This window comes from Leptidea sinapis, chromosome 25, assembly GCF_905404315.1.
Source record: "Leptidea sinapis chromosome 25, ilLepSina1.1, whole genome shotgun sequence".
NCBI classification, from domain to species: domain Eukaryota; kingdom Metazoa; phylum Arthropoda; class Insecta; order Lepidoptera; family Pieridae; genus Leptidea; species Leptidea sinapis.
The window spans coordinates 4,446,578-4,465,222 of record NC_066289.1 but is presented as its reverse complement, the minus strand read 5'-3'; the positions used below and the strand labels follow the sequence as shown (position 1 = coordinate 4,465,222).

Genomic DNA, 18,645 nt, shown 5'->3' with positions numbered 1-18,645 from the left:
TGATATCCTAAATTGATGAATTGTAAGTAGAGGTATTTAGTGAGTATTGCATAATATGTAGAAGAATACTCTTTTTTGTTATTTGGCTGAGTTACGTGACAGGCTTCGTCATGCTCGCTTAAATGTCACTGCTTGTGGCAGCGACATGGGACGGGTCGTCCCCTTCCCTAACATATGGTCAAGGGAGATGATGGCTAGCCCATGCTCGTGAATGGACGGTACTTGTGTCGGCAGGATGATCCTGGTACCAGAAACTCTGCTTCAGATTCTTAAAAGTTATAGTATTTTTTTTTATTATATTCACTTATATAATGCTCGCAAAATACCTAAATATATTAACGGTGTGTGTGAGCGATGCAGCTACTATTCTCAATTACTTTTGTTTCATATTAATTTACATTTACTTTTTTGACTTACACGAGGTAAGGCATTGACTATTTGACGTTTGAGTGATTTTGATGCATCACCTTACATACATTGTATAATATACCTACATAAATACAAAATGCTTAAACTGTAAGTGAGTTTCTTGCCACTAATTCTCATTAAAGCTCAACTGTAAAATATTCGACATGCATAAGTGTCATTTTGGCCTAATTGAATAAATTATTTTTCTTTCTCTCTTACCAAAAATACAAGGTAGTATTGTTTTCGAGTGACACCTCACTCTTATACAAGTTACGTATGACGAAGTAAAAAATATTCTATCTGACAACGTGTTTGTTTAGCACCAAAAACCTGTTTTTGAAGCAAAAAAACCAAAATATATAAAATTTAAAAGGTTTTGTTTACGGTGAGTTGGTAAACCCGGAGGAGTCTGCTATATTTATTGGCTTTACTCTTCATTCCAAATCAACATTGATTGCATATTGAAGGATTGTCTAATTTAATTCAAAATACTAGAAAATTTACTTATTTATGTTTGTTACCTCAAAACTTTCGACTGGGTGAACCGTGATAATTCCTTTTTTATTTGACAGGTAGTGCTTACCGTGTGGTCCCATTGTAATTTGGTCCAGATCTGACAATGACATCCATGAGAAAACCATAAGTCTTAAATTTGCTATACATACGTATAGTAAAGTGGTTGATAAATATACGAATAACTCAATATCGCGGCAGCCGATTTTGATGATTTTTTTTTATTGGAAAGAATATACTTCAAAGATAGTTTGGTTAGAGTTAAGTTAGGTTCTGATTACGGAATCCATGACAAAGTAACGGAACTCTGCAATTCTTAGGAGCAAATTAACGATACTCGGCCGAATCTTTTTTATGCTATCCGGATATTTAAGTCATCTACCATACCATAGCAATGGTCAAGTAATTGTCGTAGTCGAATATGATGATCAATGGGACTCCTTAACGACTATTTACAGTAAGGGTGCGATATGTGGCAGAATTTCTGTCTGTTATCAAATTGCAAAGCACTTACGTTCATTGCTGAATTGAAAAATTAGTATATCTATACATATTTAGAAAAATTGTTAGTTAGTGTAATTCAAATTCGCTAAAAATCGTAAAATAAAAAAAAATACCAAAAAAACAACCGACTTCAAAAACACTATTCCAAAACAATAGATATAAAAGTATAAAAATAATTGATAATAAAATACACTAAAAAGTATAAAAATAAATGCGCATTTTTATACAATCTAATTAATTAATCTAATTCTAGTTACGATTATTGTAATTTTTGGAGTCGGTGTCATCCAAGATAGGTTTGTAACTACATACATAGTTATAGGTGAGATGTGCTTGAGTCGTGAGGAGGCGAGAGGCGAGAGCGGGTCGCGACGGAAGGACACCGACTCCAAAAATAACAATAATCGTAACTAGAATTAGATTGTATAAAAATACGCAATTCTTTTTATACTTTTTAGTGCATATTATAATCTATTGTTTTGGAAAAGTGTTTCTGAAGTCGGTTGTTTTTTTGTTAAAAATTTTATTCATAGTTTTATGCGTTTCATAGTGTTATATATAGTTTTATGAGCTACATACATACTATAGGAATAGTATGTATGTAGCTCTGGGGAAAATTAGCTGATATTAATAATATCTTTGTGCAGTCGATGATTACTATTTGCGCTATTTATAAACCTTGCCCCTAATGAATCATTAAGTAAAAAATTATAAGAATTAAATATTTTATATGTTGCCTCTTATATATTATTATTGATAATGTGTATGTTAAGTCTATCTTTTCTTACGTGTCCTAAATAGTTGACAAATATAGCGTACTATACATACTATAATTGAGATGGGAGACCATCTCGAGAACGAAATCCATCTTTATTATTTCTGGGTGATTTAATGTAGGAGTAAACAAGTTTAGGGTCTTTACGAATATTTTTTTGCATGTGCTGTGTATAATATTATGTGAAGCACTTCTTTTGGATTTTTTTTGGCTTGACCCGAGTATCACAAAGTTCTCAACAGGTGATTACCAGTAGGACGCGTGTGTCGTTTAGTTAAAGAAAAGGTGGAGTATAGTATAATATAGTGCGAATTAATTCTCAAATAGAAATATTGGAATAAAAGAGAATATTTGTGTAATTACACAATATAATTAATTAATTATATTCGAAAATTACCTAAATCCTGGTCTTTTAAACAAGTAAATATGCTATCATGATATTTTCTTTTATTTTGAGGAGATCTATCCATAGCCAAGTAATTGTACAAAATTTTCCAACGGTGATATAATATACTTATTCTTAACGATTCACAATGAAAAGGGCATAATCTCCAAAACATTGTCTCTATAATTAATATTTACGTTATGTTCCTAAAACTTTATGAAGGAAACATTGTCTCTGAATCGTTTTTAGTACACGAAGTTTGAACTTTTTATAGATAAGAATGGTAGAATATTAAAAAGATCATTTTAAGAATTAATGATCTGATTACAAAAATACTCGAATATCAGAGTTTCCACTAATTGGTAAAAAAGCATGGTTTTGCTAAAATTAATACTTTTATAATAAATAATTGACAGATATATACGGAGATTTTAACCTGTTTATTTTTATTTTTGGGCAACATAAAAAAAATTATAGTAAACTAAGTCGTGGGCAGAATATAGTTATTTATGATAACTAGCCTATCAATTAGCTAGTCACATCTTCTAACTACACAGCAAATAAAAAAAGATTTTATAATATTTGTGAAAGCAACAAAGGCTTATTTTATTTATTTGAATATGTACATAGATAAGATTAAAGACTTTAATTTTAAGTAAGAAATAAAATAAATATCAATTCTCTTACCAATTCAAGCTCCTGAGGATTGTTAACAAAAGTAAATGACATGAACCATAATACGTGCGCCATGACTACTAATAATATTAATACAGTTCTGTGAAAAAAAATATCGCATAAGTTATTATAATAATTACAAAAATGTGTCAAGACAAAAGTTATTGATACAATTCAAGCACTCATAGGGCTCGGTTTCACATTGCGCTATAAAGAAATTTATTTTCTCAATATTGTTTTGGAATTATTTTTGGTTTCAAATAAAGCACTACCAGCAAACGGCGCTCTGAGAGAGAGTCAAGAACCTCTTTTCGATTACACTTAATGGTCCTAATGTCGTCAGAGTCGTTAATTACCACGTGAATTTTAATCCTTAACGGCCAAACGTTCGCGATCGATGTCTTTGTCATCTTGCAGCAGCTCGCTGGGGAAAATATAACGTGGAAAATATAACATTATATGTTTCATTTTCCGAATTTGATGAAAAAACAATAATTCAGTTAATATTACAAAGACCGCAAATACAGGAAATACATACCTGATCAAGTCTAAGCCTTGAAAACTTTTTAATCTTGGATCCTTTTGCTCATTTGAGATTAAATTCTTCCAATTTTGAAGTACGGAAAAACTTAGTAAATATTGGTTACCTAAAAATATAGTAATATTTAATTTTTTTATGAATTTGTTTCAAATAACGTGAAACCAAAGACGTGAAATTTGTTTGTTTCTCACTCTGTCACGCCTTAACTACTCGACCACACTTGTTGTGTGCAAAATATCAATATCAGGGGTACAGAAATAGACACCAGGTAGTTTTCAACACGAAATTTTTAGGTTTTCCCAGAGAGCGCGACAGAAATTTAAGGCCAGTCTCGATAAAACGAACGGCACAATAAGAGCTATAGAAGGAAGTATGCCTAATAATTTCCAAGGTTCTCGTAATGGCGGAAAGATTATTTATAAAATGAAAGATGGTCGCTGTTGCACAGTACTAATAATATAATTATTCTTAGATAATTATTACGTCTAGAAAGAGTCTCTTGCTGTTAGACAACCGCTTAAAACAGGCCAGGAATATATACTCGCGATTTGTATCACACTTTGTGTTAGTATGCGTGAATTGCTCGCTATAGAGGTTGTTCTAACTAAATTTTTCCCGTCGTTTTCACAGCTCTCATAGTCTGTCTACGTATGATCTAAGTAATTATTATTCCAATAAAATTCATATCGTTTTCAAGGTCTGAAATTGCTGTCGCGTAAAATTATCTTTACTACACTATGGATATCATGTTCAAGATTCTTGGGGTCACTTTCAAAATTTCAAAAACATTGACAAGTTTGAATTTAATGGGCATCATACATTACATACAAATGTTTTACGGTTCCGTGAGTGAAAAATCAGGAAACATAATAGAATCATCATTATAGTTCTTGGTATTTATTAATTACAAATTTCAATATTAATTCTGATGTTTCACATCTTTCACACGTTATGATATATTTTAAGAGGTCCTGAGGGAGCAAGATATGCATTTAAAGCTAACTGCGGTTTTCACTGGTTGAGTTTTAAAAATTTTAAGTCATATATTTATTAATTTCCTCCCCCTTCGACGTGTGTTTTGTTAAGTTCGATACAATTATTTAGAAAAGATTAACGTAAGCATTAGTGAACCGTCAAATATAAACTTACGTCTACCGTCGCAAGTAATTACTGTGTGCATCGGTCATTCGTGCCTAGTGCGTGTGGAGGACGACCACATAAACTATAGACTGAATCCAATTTAGTTTTTGTTAACATGTCCATACCACTGTCGCCAGAGAAATCTAATTCTGTGCCCAATCTATCATCAATGTCACAAAATGAACCAAATTTTGAGACTCACATAACTGCCAGGAGGGCAAAAAAAAAGACACTAGAAACTGCTGGTACAGATGAATTTTCAGAATTTAAAGAAGAGATGAGGGAGTTGGTGCGCTCCATGGTAAATTTTGATTTACCATGGAGCGAATCATCAAAGTGAACATCAAATGAATAAGCTGTTCCCGATCCTAAATGAGATACAGGCAGCAAATTCGAAAATAGAGGCAACCGTATTCTCTCTAAGTGAGAAAAATTACGAATTCATGAAGAAAATTCAGCATCTAGAACTTGAAATAAAAAAAAAGACGAGCGAATTGCTATTCTAGAAGAGAAACTTGAAGAAACAACAAGAGTAGTCAAAAAGAAAAGTATAGAAATTAAAAATGTATCCAATATTGGGCCCAGGGAAACCAAAGAAGGATTGGTGTTAATGTTGTCTCAATTCGCTACTAATATCAATATGACAATAAATAGATCAGACATAAGTGACATTTATAAAGTTAATGGAAACTCAGACTTGTATCTGAACTAACTAAGGAAGAAGTCTTAAAAAATTGTAAGTTATTTAACAATAAAAACAGAAATAACAAACTTAGTAACAAACACCTTGGCTCAAAAAAGCAACCCGACGAACCTATATTTATAACAGAACATTTAACTACAAAGGCTTCACGTTTGTATTTCTTGGCAAGGGACCTCAATAAATCTAAAGGATATAAGTATTGTTGGACATTGTTTGGTCGTGTCTACTTGAAAAAAGAAGACAACTCAAAAACTATTTGGATTATGGCCGAAGCTCAATTACAGCCACTGTGGAATGAATGACTATTTCTGGATTTTCATAACTATACTTATAATCTTTTAATTTATTTGTACCACTACTGTTATATTTATTATATTTTAATTATATTTATTCATTACACCACAGAAATAATAGTATCATGCATAATATACAATTTAAGATTTAAACCTATTGTAACAAAAACACCTTTAATGGATAATAATACAATAACTCTGTTGGAAGATTTAGATAGCCTGACAAATAACATCACAGCTCAACAATGTTCTATTGAGTATTTTAATAAAAACACTGCTAGGTAAGATCTATTCCTTTATTAAGAAGCGTTTATAACACATCGAACTTAGATGACTTAGATATCAATATAAGTATGCTAAAAAGAAATACTGACATAATAGTTTTAACTGAATGCAGAATAGGTCCTGTAAAACCAGTTCCAGAGAAACCCTACTATTTTACTTATAACACTGATAGAAAAGTAAATCAAAATGATGGTGTTGTGGTATTTGTAAAAAAACATTAGTACATTGTGTCAAAGAAGTTGCTTTGGATGGAGCTTCCTGCCTTGAGATTGTATTGCGAAGCCCTGTATCTAGAGTGACACTAATTTGTATATACCGGCCGCTAGTAGAAAAGAAACCTGAAAATTGTATAACTTCATTAAAAGCCTATCTGGATTCATCCCATCTAAAATCTAATGTAATAATTACAGGAGATATTAACATAAATATTATTGAAGGGCACAGTGACAAATACTCTAATTCATATTTAGATACATTGGCTTCACATAGGTTACAACCTGGTCATAAATTTGATACCAGAAAAAATAGTTGTTTAGACCATATAATAATTAACCTTGATCCTTCCTGATTTAATACTTTTATAGGAGTTCTAAACACTACAATTACGGACCATAAAATGACTGTTATTTATTTATATCGAAAAAAAATAAAAGATTCTACCACACCTAAAACGAAATCTGTTATCAATTATGAAGAAGCACTTCAGACCCGGCAAGAAAAATATAATCCAGATATATTAAAAATAAAAGACCCTTATACATTAGCACAAGAATTGCACAAACACATACAATATGCTCTTAACAAAAATACTAAATTGGTAAGAATTTCAAGGAATAAAAAAATAATAAAACCTTGGATAATACCAGGCATTTTAAAATGCATTAGAACCAGAAATAAATTACAGCAACAGCTAAGAAGTGATGAATCGAATGAAATACTCAGAATAACATACCGACGATATCGAAACTTTTGCAATAATTTAGTGAAGCAACTAAGACGTAAATACGAAAGCGAAATACTTAATAAATCTAAATCTAACAATAAGTCACTTTGGAATAGTATCAAAACTATAACTAATTTAAATAAACAAAAACAACAACATGTAGAACTTGGACAGTTAAAACCTACTCGCACTGAATTAGCTTGCTTTCTAAAGAATTATTTCGTTAACGTTGGAAAATCTTTAGCTATTGGAATCTCAACACCTCCTCATATTGTACAGAAATATTTTAATCGACTTCCATCACAAGCAAATACAATTGGAATACTAGAACCCGAGCCATCAGAAGTAGCAACAATTATATCAAACTTAAAATCAGGGACTGCCTCGGGCTATGACAATATCCCAATCAAGTTTATGTTTTATTTTATTCCCAAAAGCGCGTACACCTTCCTTAAAGGCCGGCAACGCTCTTGTGATTCCTCTGGTGTTGCAAGAGAATGTGTGCGGCGGTGATCACTTAACACCAGGTGACCCGTACGCTCGTTAGTCCTCCTATTCCATAAAAAAAAGTTTAATAAAATGGCGAAAAAAGAACTTACTCCGATAATCACACGACTTTGTTCACTCTCACTCACTCAAGGTATTTTTCCAGAAGAACTGAAAAGCTCCATTATACATCATGTACATAAGGGTGGGCCTAAAGAGGATGTTAATAACTATCGGCCTATTTCCGTCTTAACGGTTATCACTAAAATATTAGAAAAGATTATAAATACAAGAATAATCAAGTACTTAAATACGTATGGTTTGTTATCTAAATCCCAGTATGGCTTTCGTGAGCGAGTCAGCACCGAGGATGCTATTCAAGATCTTACTCAAGAGGTAAAAAAATATGCGGATGGAAATAAAAAAACTCTATGTATTTTTCTTGACCTAAAAAAGGCCTTTGACACCGTTTCTATTCCCATACTTTTGCGTAAAATTGAAAAAATTGGTATAAGAGGTAACTTTTAAAATTTACTGACTGATTTCCTTCATAATCGAGCACAACGTGTAAAAATTAATAAAGAAATTTTTAGTTCTGTTAAATATTCTACATCATACGGCATTCCTCAGGGTAGTGTTCTCGGACCTACGCTATTTTAATGTATATTAACGACCTTACAAATTTAAAAATACAAAATTGACAAGTTTTCTCTTATGCCGACGACACTGCCTTGCTATTTCATGGAGACAGTTGGGCGGAGGTCTTTTCTTTGTCAGAGAAAGGACTACTCTTAGTACAAAACTGGCTTAAAATTAACATTATTACTTTAAATTTAACGAAAATAAATTATATTACATTTTCAATAAAAGATTCTACTCAACCTACTAAAAATTTTACCTTATCTGCTCATGCATGTGACATGGCTGATATAGAAAACTGTCTGTGCACTAAACTTGAAAGAGTAAACACCACCAAATATCTCGGAATAATTACTTATAGACAAAAATTTATCATGGTATCCTCAGTTAAATATAGTTGCCAACAGAGCCAGAAAATTGATCTGGATATTCAAACGCCTACGTAACGTCTGTGATATCAAACTTATTAAGTATATATATACATCTCTGATACAAACTATCCTTCGATATTGTATAAGAATCTGGGGGGGTACTTTAAAAACTCAATTCTTGAGCATAGAACGAGCACAGAGAGCAATAATTAAATATATGCTAAGAAAAAATCGTCTGTATGATACCACAAAATTATATGAAGATGCGGACCTTTTATCCGTAAGAAAATTATATATATTGCAATGCATACTAAAAATACAAAAAACTAAATCTATAGATCCTTTGATTTTAAATAAACGGAAAAAAATACAGTAATTAAATGAAAATTTACTAAAACTAAATTTGTGTCTAAACAATTTGATGCACAGGCTACTAAATTATACAATACTGCAAATAAAATCTTAAATATATACACAAAGACATGTAGAGAATGTAAAACTAGCGTTACAAAATGGCTGAAAACTCTTAATTATTTAGAAACTGAAAACTTGCTAAGTTAATTACAATATGATTAAAATAGTGTAAATGTGTGTTCTAAAAAATATATATTATATTAATTTTGGTTGTAATTATAGAATAGTATATTATATGAACAGATAATTAAATTTCGCTTGCTGTAATTTGATTGTTATCTAAATATCGTACTTTGAACATTTTACTATTAAATAAATATTCGTAAAACTACAAATTACCTTAGTTCATAGTTACAGTGGTCGCACATTCTTGAGACGATGACAAGTGTTTTTATGTAGGTATATTATTTACAAGTTTAGTGTGAGCCACGCAAATATTAATCTACCTTCAATACTGAAACCATTTTAAGTTGTTTATTTTATGCTTAAGATTGATTTATTTAAATATAATTTATGTTTTTGTTAAATGTGTAAGCATTCTTATCCGTTAGAAAGAGCGGTCTTCTCTAACACAGGTTCTGCGAACTTAAAAGGGAAGTCCTTCAAATACTATTTACTAAAATGCTAAATAAATAAATTTTTGATTTTGATTTGATTTGAATACAGTAATGCTTATACTGAAGTATAAAAACACACAAAAAAAAATATTATTTTCATACGGTATAGGGTTGTAATTTTTAATTATATTCCCGAAATTTTTTGAATACTGAATTTAAATTCTCTATGTGTGACGTGTCGAGATACACACAACAATGTCATCCTTGTAAGCCTGAACGAACGGTATTTGGTATATTTTGGTGCTTTTTTGAGTCCAACTGACAGCCTAGTGAATTCGTAGTGACCTGAGGTACCATTTTTGTTAATAATTGTGAAACAAGTTTTTGCTGTGTCAGCTGAATTTAACTTAATTTGATGAAAACCAGACTCAAGATCAAGAATAATAAAATATTTCGAATGACCTAATTCATCTAAGATATCTGCAATTAATGGAATAAATTTATTTATTAAATAAATAGTTAGCTATGATGAATGGTTATTTCATTTCAATAATAAACACTTTAAATTAGATTATTTCAGCTTCTTTAGGAAGTTTCAAAAATTTGGATCGCAATTACGACCTATGATATGATTTTCCATTTTTATATAAATCTCCATTTTTAAAAGATCAGTCGGATCGGTGAAGTTCATGACGAACAATGCTCGCACGTGCGTCTCTGCTCGCTTGTGCGTCTTTACTGGCTAGCCCCGTTGAAGGGGACGCCGCGGGTACTAGCGCTTTCGATACCTACCTACTCAACTCACGGGCCACTGCCCGCCTGTCTCACTGAGACAGGCCTGCGGGCCTGCCATGAACTCTTATTGCAACTCATTTGACTACCTAAAATGAACTGCTTTGCTATTTCATACCACGACATCATTTAAGCGATCGAATTTAGGTTGACGTCAAATCAAGAAGGAAATTGAATTGCAAACTGATTTAGTTCATTCATTCATTCGCACCATGAGGTAATATTTCAACCTAAACTAAGCTTATGTGCCAAAGTGAGTGATTCAAAAAAAGTTGCTACGTCCTTAGCGGAAAGTGAATTGTGTTGTTAATAACTACAGTACTACTGTATTAAAAAATAGAGAAAACATACAGAAAAGGAAAGTATAATTGATGAAAGATGAGATGAGAATACAGTATTGGACTTTTTATTAAAATAAATACCGAAAATGAAAATACTAAAGATGAGGCAGTAAGGGTCCGGTTAATATCATTTTAGGTTTCCAAACGCCCATGCATTGTTCATAGTTATCCAGTTCAAACAGCGGCGGTATACGGAAGTACTCTGTAACTAATAACAACCTAAAATTAGAGTTGAATTGTTTTTCTTTCGCTTATCATAGTTGGTATTAATTTGCAGAAACAAAGAAGTCTCACTCTGAATAATCAATTAAAGAAATAGGGACTCTTGCGGTCATACAATAGGGTGTAATTCAGATCGCACAGCGCTATTAACGTACATTTTTATTCACCTAGAAGTTGTCTCTCTTTCTATTGCGTGACTCTGACCTCTTCTGACTACATTAGAGTTGCTTTTTGTCTTAAATAAGTCTTAATTTCGTAAAACGGTACCTACCTAGTGTGAGGTCGTCTTAAAGAAACAGCTTAGTGTTTTTCTATAATAAAAATAGGTATATATGTTATCGTAATTTTAAATCAATTTTCTATCGTTATCAAACCTACATGACGTGAGTATACATACATATATCCTGACATAATTCGCACGATGTATGATAACTTTTTAATTAGCGATTCAATTCCGATGCAGCTAGGACCTTAAACTGAATCGTGACGCGTTAAAGATACCGCCGCCGACAAGAGGAACAGCGGCAGACCGGCAGAGTGCACGTTCAAAAAAGTGAAGGAAAATAAAGACTCGTTCCTATAAGCGGAGTATTATTTCCAATCTCTGACCCACTCTCGTGTCAGTATCATTTACAAAGTCATTTATGTTATATTAACCCTTACCACATAATATACCACATTATCCTTTTATAACATATTATAATTATATTTCTTACATATAGATGCGAGAGTATATGTATAAATCGCTCAACAAAAGTAGGGTAGAAGGCTTACCAAGCTTATGTTTGTTCCTGGTGTAAAAAATATTATTAAGAATTTCTAGAAAATTCGCTAATGTGCCTATAAGTGTAGTCTTATTTTCCTAAATGGTAAACAAACTCTACCTTACAAGAAAATCGGTTTAAAGAACTTTATTTCTCATTAAGACAGTCGACACTTACATGAGAACATAAAATCTAATATGTTTAAAGGCGGCAGTTAATTAGACTCAGAACCACGTCTAGGCCGCTTAGGTTCGACCCACTTTTACATCTTCCTCTTACTAGTACCAACTATAGACAAAATACATTCCTTTGGCGAGCAAGTAATAATTTTAATAAATTATCTAGGGATATTGTTATAATGTTATTATTTTAAATTGGGCATAGTATTTTAGTAGTATACCTTAGTGTTTATTGGTATCGTTCAATTTAATTATTCTGTCACTACTGAGAGACCTATAATTTGCTCACAGTTATGTAAATTAACATATATGGTAGATAAATAAAAATAAAACTTAAACTGAATCGCTAAGATTCGTACCATGAAGTGTCTATAACTGAATAGCGTTTGAATCGCTTATGGAAGAATGAACGAAAGGAATTTGTTTGTTATCCGCGGTGTGAGAAACAGTCATTGCATAAGTTTGTCTCTCTTGCTAGAACCATATGCGTTGCTTTTCGAAACCTGTAATGACATGATTTCAACGGTTTTTTTTGCGAAGTAATTACTACATAATACAGTTTAAAATTGCGTATTATAGCGTCAAATTATAAACCATTAAGCCCTTTTTAGTTCCTATTAAATAATAGTAAAATATGTATTATATATTACACTTCAAAGGTTTGCTTAGTTACTTTCGTAAAAATTAATTGATTAAAAGATTAAGTTATGAACGCGCCTCCATTCATGTTTGATTTGACAGGAGCACAGTGTAATTTTTTTTATTAGTTCTTACGAAGGGGGCTATAGCCAGGGGCCTTACTCAATCGACCTTATTATTTTCATTTTCGGTATTTTTTTCAGTATTTTGATTTACAAAAAAGTCAAATAAAGTATTCTCATCTTTCATAAACATCATTTTCCTTCCTGCACGTTTTTAGTATTTTTTAAAAGTTGTTAACAAAACAATTCACTTTCCGCTAAGAAAGTAGCAACTTTTTTTGGATCGCTCTCTATGACACATAAGCTATCCAGTTTAGGTTGAAATATTACCTCATGGAATACGAATGAATGAACGAACTAAAACAGTTTGCGATTCAATTTCCGACTTGATTTAACGTCAGTCTAAATTGGATAGCTCTAATGACGTCGTGGTATGAAATAGCAAAGTAGTTCATTTTAGGTCGTCAATTGAATCGCAATAACAGTTCATGGTAGGCCCGCAGGACTTCAAATGCAGTTTAGAATCATAATGTAAATTTTTCATCGGATACAGCGATTCCATTAATTGAGTTTGTGGACGCCAAATTTAATTTGAAAATGTGCAGCAGTCTCACTGTATCAACAACAAGATCAAAAACCATTGATCATCCTATTCGACAACGACAATGACTTGACCATAACTACGTTACGGTAGGTGACTTAAATATCCTAATAGCATACGGGCCATGCAGGTTTCTCTCGGGAAATCGTCAACCAGTGCCGGGAGGAACTGGTGTCTATCTATCGAGTCCTCTCTGGAGAAGGTCGCGGAATGGGGTAAATTTAATCTTGTCCAATTTAACCCCCAGAAGACTCAATTTTGTGCGTTTACCACTAATAAAAACCCCTTTTGTCGTATCACCGCTTTTCGACAACACTTCCCTTAAAGCCTCGCCTAGTATCGGAATACTGAGTCTCGAAATCTTGAGTCTGGCGCACCCCAGCTGTTTAACCTGATTCCTGCCGACGAATTCCACCTTCGCACGACACGCCACAAGTTAGGATATCATCCCCACCATCTGGATGTGTGGCGGTCCTCCACAGTGCGGTTTTCAAGGAGCTTTCATCCACGTGCTACAAAGCTGTGGAATGAGCTTCCTTGTGCGGTGTTTCCGGGACGATACGACATGGGTACCTTCAAAAAAAGCGCGTACACCTTCCTGAAAGGCCAGCAACGCTCCTATGATTCCTCTGGTGTTGCAAGAGATTGTGGGCGGTGGTGATCACTTAACACCAGGTAACCCGTACGCTCGTTTGTCCTCCTATTCCATAAAAAAAAGAAGTATTTAGCTGTATTGAAACGTGGCTGGATTTTGAAAGTATTAAAAATCAATTAAAGGTTGATATTGCCATCACGTTGGTATTAGTAGGTATTTAAAATATTATCATTCAAATCAGCATATGATAGTTTAGATAATATGATAACAAATAAAAATGCCTCAGACCTGAGTAGAATGGGCGAAAGAAACTGAGCAGGCTTCCTTTTTTTTTAATAAGTTTTCGTTACATTTTTTTTATTCAATAGCCTGTTGTTGTTGCGTAGCTACGCTTCGACGTATATAACGAGAGTTGTCAAAATTCAAGACATTGTTAATTTCAACAGCTCCGTCAGCAATACTCGTAGCTCAGCGGAAAAATGTTTACTTTAGACGCTGTAGACCCGGGTTCGATACACCTACCAGTGTAGGGAATTTTTTGGGTCTTGTAAAGTTAATGGATATGAATTTCTAGTAAGTTCAGGATCAAATCGAACAGAAAAAAAGGGATGGAAAATGTGTAAGCAGGATAAAAATAGTTAAAGAATTTTCTGGTAGAATTTAAATTTAAAGATGGAATGGGAGAATCATTTTGAAAATAGAACAGATCCGGGGGTATATAAGCCGTACTAAGCATGGCCTACGGCAGTTCTAGTTCTGACTCGAAAGTGTAAGGAAGAAGAAGAAGAAGAAGAAAAGAAGAAGTAGTGAAAAGTAGAAGTGTTCCAAGAAGAAGAAGATAGAAGAGACTTAGTGTTCGGTGCGGTGTAACGCGTTAAAAGTACCGCCGCCGACAAGTGGAACAGCGGCAGACCGGCAAAATGCACGTTCAAAAAAGTGAACGCAAATAAAGACTCGTTCCTATAAGCGGAGTATTATTTCCAATCTCTGACCCACTCTCGTGTCAGTATCATTTACAAAGTCATTTATGTTATATTAACCCTTACCACATAATATACCACATTATCCTTTTATAACATATTATAATTATTAAACATTTCTTACATATAGATGCGAGAGTATATGTATACATCGCTCAACAAAAGTAGGGTAGGAGGCTTACCAAGCTTATGTTTGTTCCTGTAAAAAATATGATTAAGAATTTCTAGAAAATTCGCTAATGTGCCTATAAGTGTAGTCTTGTAAATGGTAAACAAACTCTACCTTATAAAAAAATCGGTTTAAAGAACTTTATTTCTCATTAAGACAGTCGTCACTTACATGAGAACATAAAATCTAAGATGTTTTAAGGTGGAAGTTGGTTTTATTGACTGCCCCGAACTTTTATCCTTAATTAGACTCAGAACCACGTCTAGGCCGCTTAGGTTCGACTCACTTTTACATCTTCCTCTTACTAGTACCAACTATAGACAAAATACATTCCTTTGGCGAGCAAGTAATAATTTTAATAAATTATCTAGGGATAATGTTATAATAGATCTTTTTCAGACTATTTTAAAGTCAGGTTTATGGAGCATGTTAAGTCAACGTTTCTTTAATAAGTATTAAGATAGTAGTTAACAGTGGTACTGTAATGATACTGAATCTTTACTGGTGTATGTTTTATGAGACTGTTTTAATTATGTAATTATTCTAAATTGCGCATTGTATTTTAGTATGTTTATTGGTATCATTGAATTTAATTATTCTGTCACTACTGAGAGACCTATAATTTGCTCACAGTTATGTAAATTAACATATATGGTAGATAAAAAGGTGTTGGTCTTCCTAATAAATAAATAAATAAAAAAATTATAAAAAAACTTCAGTTAAGTTAAGCGGATTTTTAAAGAGGTTGAGCGAAGTCGCTTCCGTAACAGTTTTCGAAAGCTGTGCTCCTGCAAATGTTATATAATTTTTACCATGGTTGGTTCTAATACTAGGTAATACAAGGTGATTGGCGCGACGAAATACATATTTGTTGGCTTTGTTTTGTTGTGAATATTGTATTTGAGTGGATGATTCTATGAGTTATCTGATATATAAGTATGCATGTGTAGTAGGTGTAAAGTTGAGTTATGTTCAATAGTTTCGTTTTTTTATAAATAGTTTGTGAAGGGGTTAAGGAATTATAATTATGTAAATTCAAATTCAAATATTTTTATTCAAAATAGGATGTGACATCACTCATTGAAAGTCAATTTAATAGCCTGAGGGCGGTCACTCCATTCCCAATCTGTGGTATCATTAAGAAAGTCATTTATGTTATAGTAACCTTTACCACACAAACGTTTATAACAATTATTTTGAATAACGTAATACTTTTGTTTTGTACATTTTCTGGGATCTTGTTGTAAAAGCATATACATTGCCCCTCAAAAGACTTACTAACTCGATTTAGCCGAGTAGTAGGCATCATAAGTTTATTTCTGTTCCTTGGGTTTAACATTATGGTTATGACAGTTTCTGACAAATTCACTTATGTGCCTATGAACATATATTACATTATCAAGAATATATTGAGAAGAAACAGTCAAGATGCTAATTTCTTTGAATTTTGCTGTCAATGATCCTTTAGGACCTAGGTTATAAATAGCGCGAATAGCCCTCTTCTGCAGCACAAGTAAGTCGTCTTTACTAGTAAGTCGCGCCGTATCTATGTCAGTTAATTGTGTAATCTTTAACTTCGTATGCTGCAGAACTAAGTCTGTTCGCCAATCTCTCAATATGGGGGCCCCATTATAATTTGGAATCTAGAGTTATGCCAAGAAATATAGCAGATTCCACCGGTTCTATCACCTTTCCGTTTAAAAAAATATTTGCATTTACATTTTTGACATTTGGTACGGTAAATTGAATGTATTCAGTTTTCTTGCTATTTAACAATAGGTTATTGGCGCTAAACCAGTACACGATGTCAGATAGAATATCGTTCACTTCGTCATACATAGCTTGGTTTCTTTTCACTTTGAAAATCAGTGAAGTGTCGTCCTCAAACAATACTACCAAATGTTTTTTCTCTATAAGATTAGGAAGATCATTTTTATAGATAAGGAAGAGGAACGGTCCAAGAATAGACCCTTTTGGTACCTCCATACTGAGAGGAGTCCCAGGAGATCTGCCATTCACGTCGACCCTCTGAATTCTATTGTTCAGATATGAAGTCAGAAGATCGAGCGCAGTTCCTTTTATGCCATAGTGAATTTTGAATGTTGAACACAATCAAAAGCCTTAGATAAATCACAGAACATGCCAATTGCATTCTGCGATTCCTCCCAGGCATCAAAAATATTCTTGATTAGCTCAACACCTGCATCCGTTGTTGAACGTCCCCTAGTAAAGCCAAATTGTTTCAAATGAAGTAACTTATGAGAGTTAAAGTAAGTAAGCATTTGGCTTAAAATTATTTTTTCAAAAATTTTACTAAGGGTTGGCAAAACCGACACAGGACGATAGTTATTCGGGTCAGAAGAGCATCCCGACTTAAATATTGATGTAATTTTATTATGTTTCAGAAGGCCAGGAAACACTCCACGATTAATACAATTATTAAAGACTATTGCAAGATATGGTGCTACTCGTATGACATCAATTATTGAACTTATTATTTTAACAAAAATGCCCCATATATCAGTTTTTTTCATGTCGAGAGACTTAAAAGTTTTAATTATTTCTCCAGGGCTAACAAAACTAAAATTGAAAGTTTGTTGGCATTCTTTAACATTTTCCAGAAGAAGTGACTCAGCAACACTGGTGAAGGAGACAAGAGTGCTTATGATTTTGAAATTTTTATTATTCGGTTTTGTAGGGTTTGGATTGGTTTTATATAGGTTTTATATTGGTCTTACCTGTAGTACCATATTTCAATGAGGTAAAGTAAGTGTGGCTTAACTAGGACATTAAATATCAATAGTCGAGCATGTTTTGGAATGCACTGAACTATTTTGTGTAGAAAGCCGAGATAAAGTTTATTTATTATATTTATTAGGTGTGATTTCCATGTTAAGTGGTTATTGAGTAGTGTCAATCCAAGGTATATCATAACGGCAGGTTTTCAACTATAAAGTAGATCCTGTAGATGAAGACCCACAACCCGAGAGTTGAAAAAGGGATACAAGATTTTATGACGATACGTCACTCAAGCGGTTAGCTCAGTTGACAGAGCACTCGCACGGAACGCGAGAGGTCGTGAGTTCGAGTCCCGTATCGTTCATAAAATTTTGTTTTCAAATTTTATTTGTGGATTTCTTATTAGTTCTTCTAAGTTTTTTCCGAAGTAAAATAGACATGTTTCGTCTGCATAAAGGGTAAGATGACCCTGCAAACCTGCTTGATGTATGTTATTTACGTACACCAGGAATAATAAAGGGGCTAGAAAATATATCCGAGGAACCCGGCAGGTCAGCAGCTTGGATTTTCTTTGATGAGCTCCAATTTTTACAATCTGATACCGACTTTGTTTGAAGTTTGACTCTAGGCTTTTGTGTGCAGTTTCAATTATACCAATATGTTCCAGTTTTTCTAGGAGCAGGTATGACTGACTGTATCAAAAGCCTTTTTTAGAATCACATGTTTACGGAAAATCACACATTTTATATTTGGTTTTATCATTCATCATTATTTCAGAAACACAAATGGTATAAAATACAGTAATAAAAGTTGTTAATTTATGATTTATATACATTACTTTATTTAATTAATTATCATATCTAATCATTGTTCACTAAGCCTTTAAAAAAATTAACAAATAAACAACCGACTTCAAAAACACTATTCCAA

General features: G+C 32.9%; 1 protein-coding gene across 2 annotated transcripts in view; it reads left to right on the top strand.

Moving 5' to 3' along the window:
- The window catches only part of LOC126972073 (O-acyltransferase like protein-like), a 283,177-nt gene that overhangs the window by 256,555 nt on the left and 7,977 nt on the right, over positions 1 to 18,645 (top strand). The window lies entirely within an intron of this gene.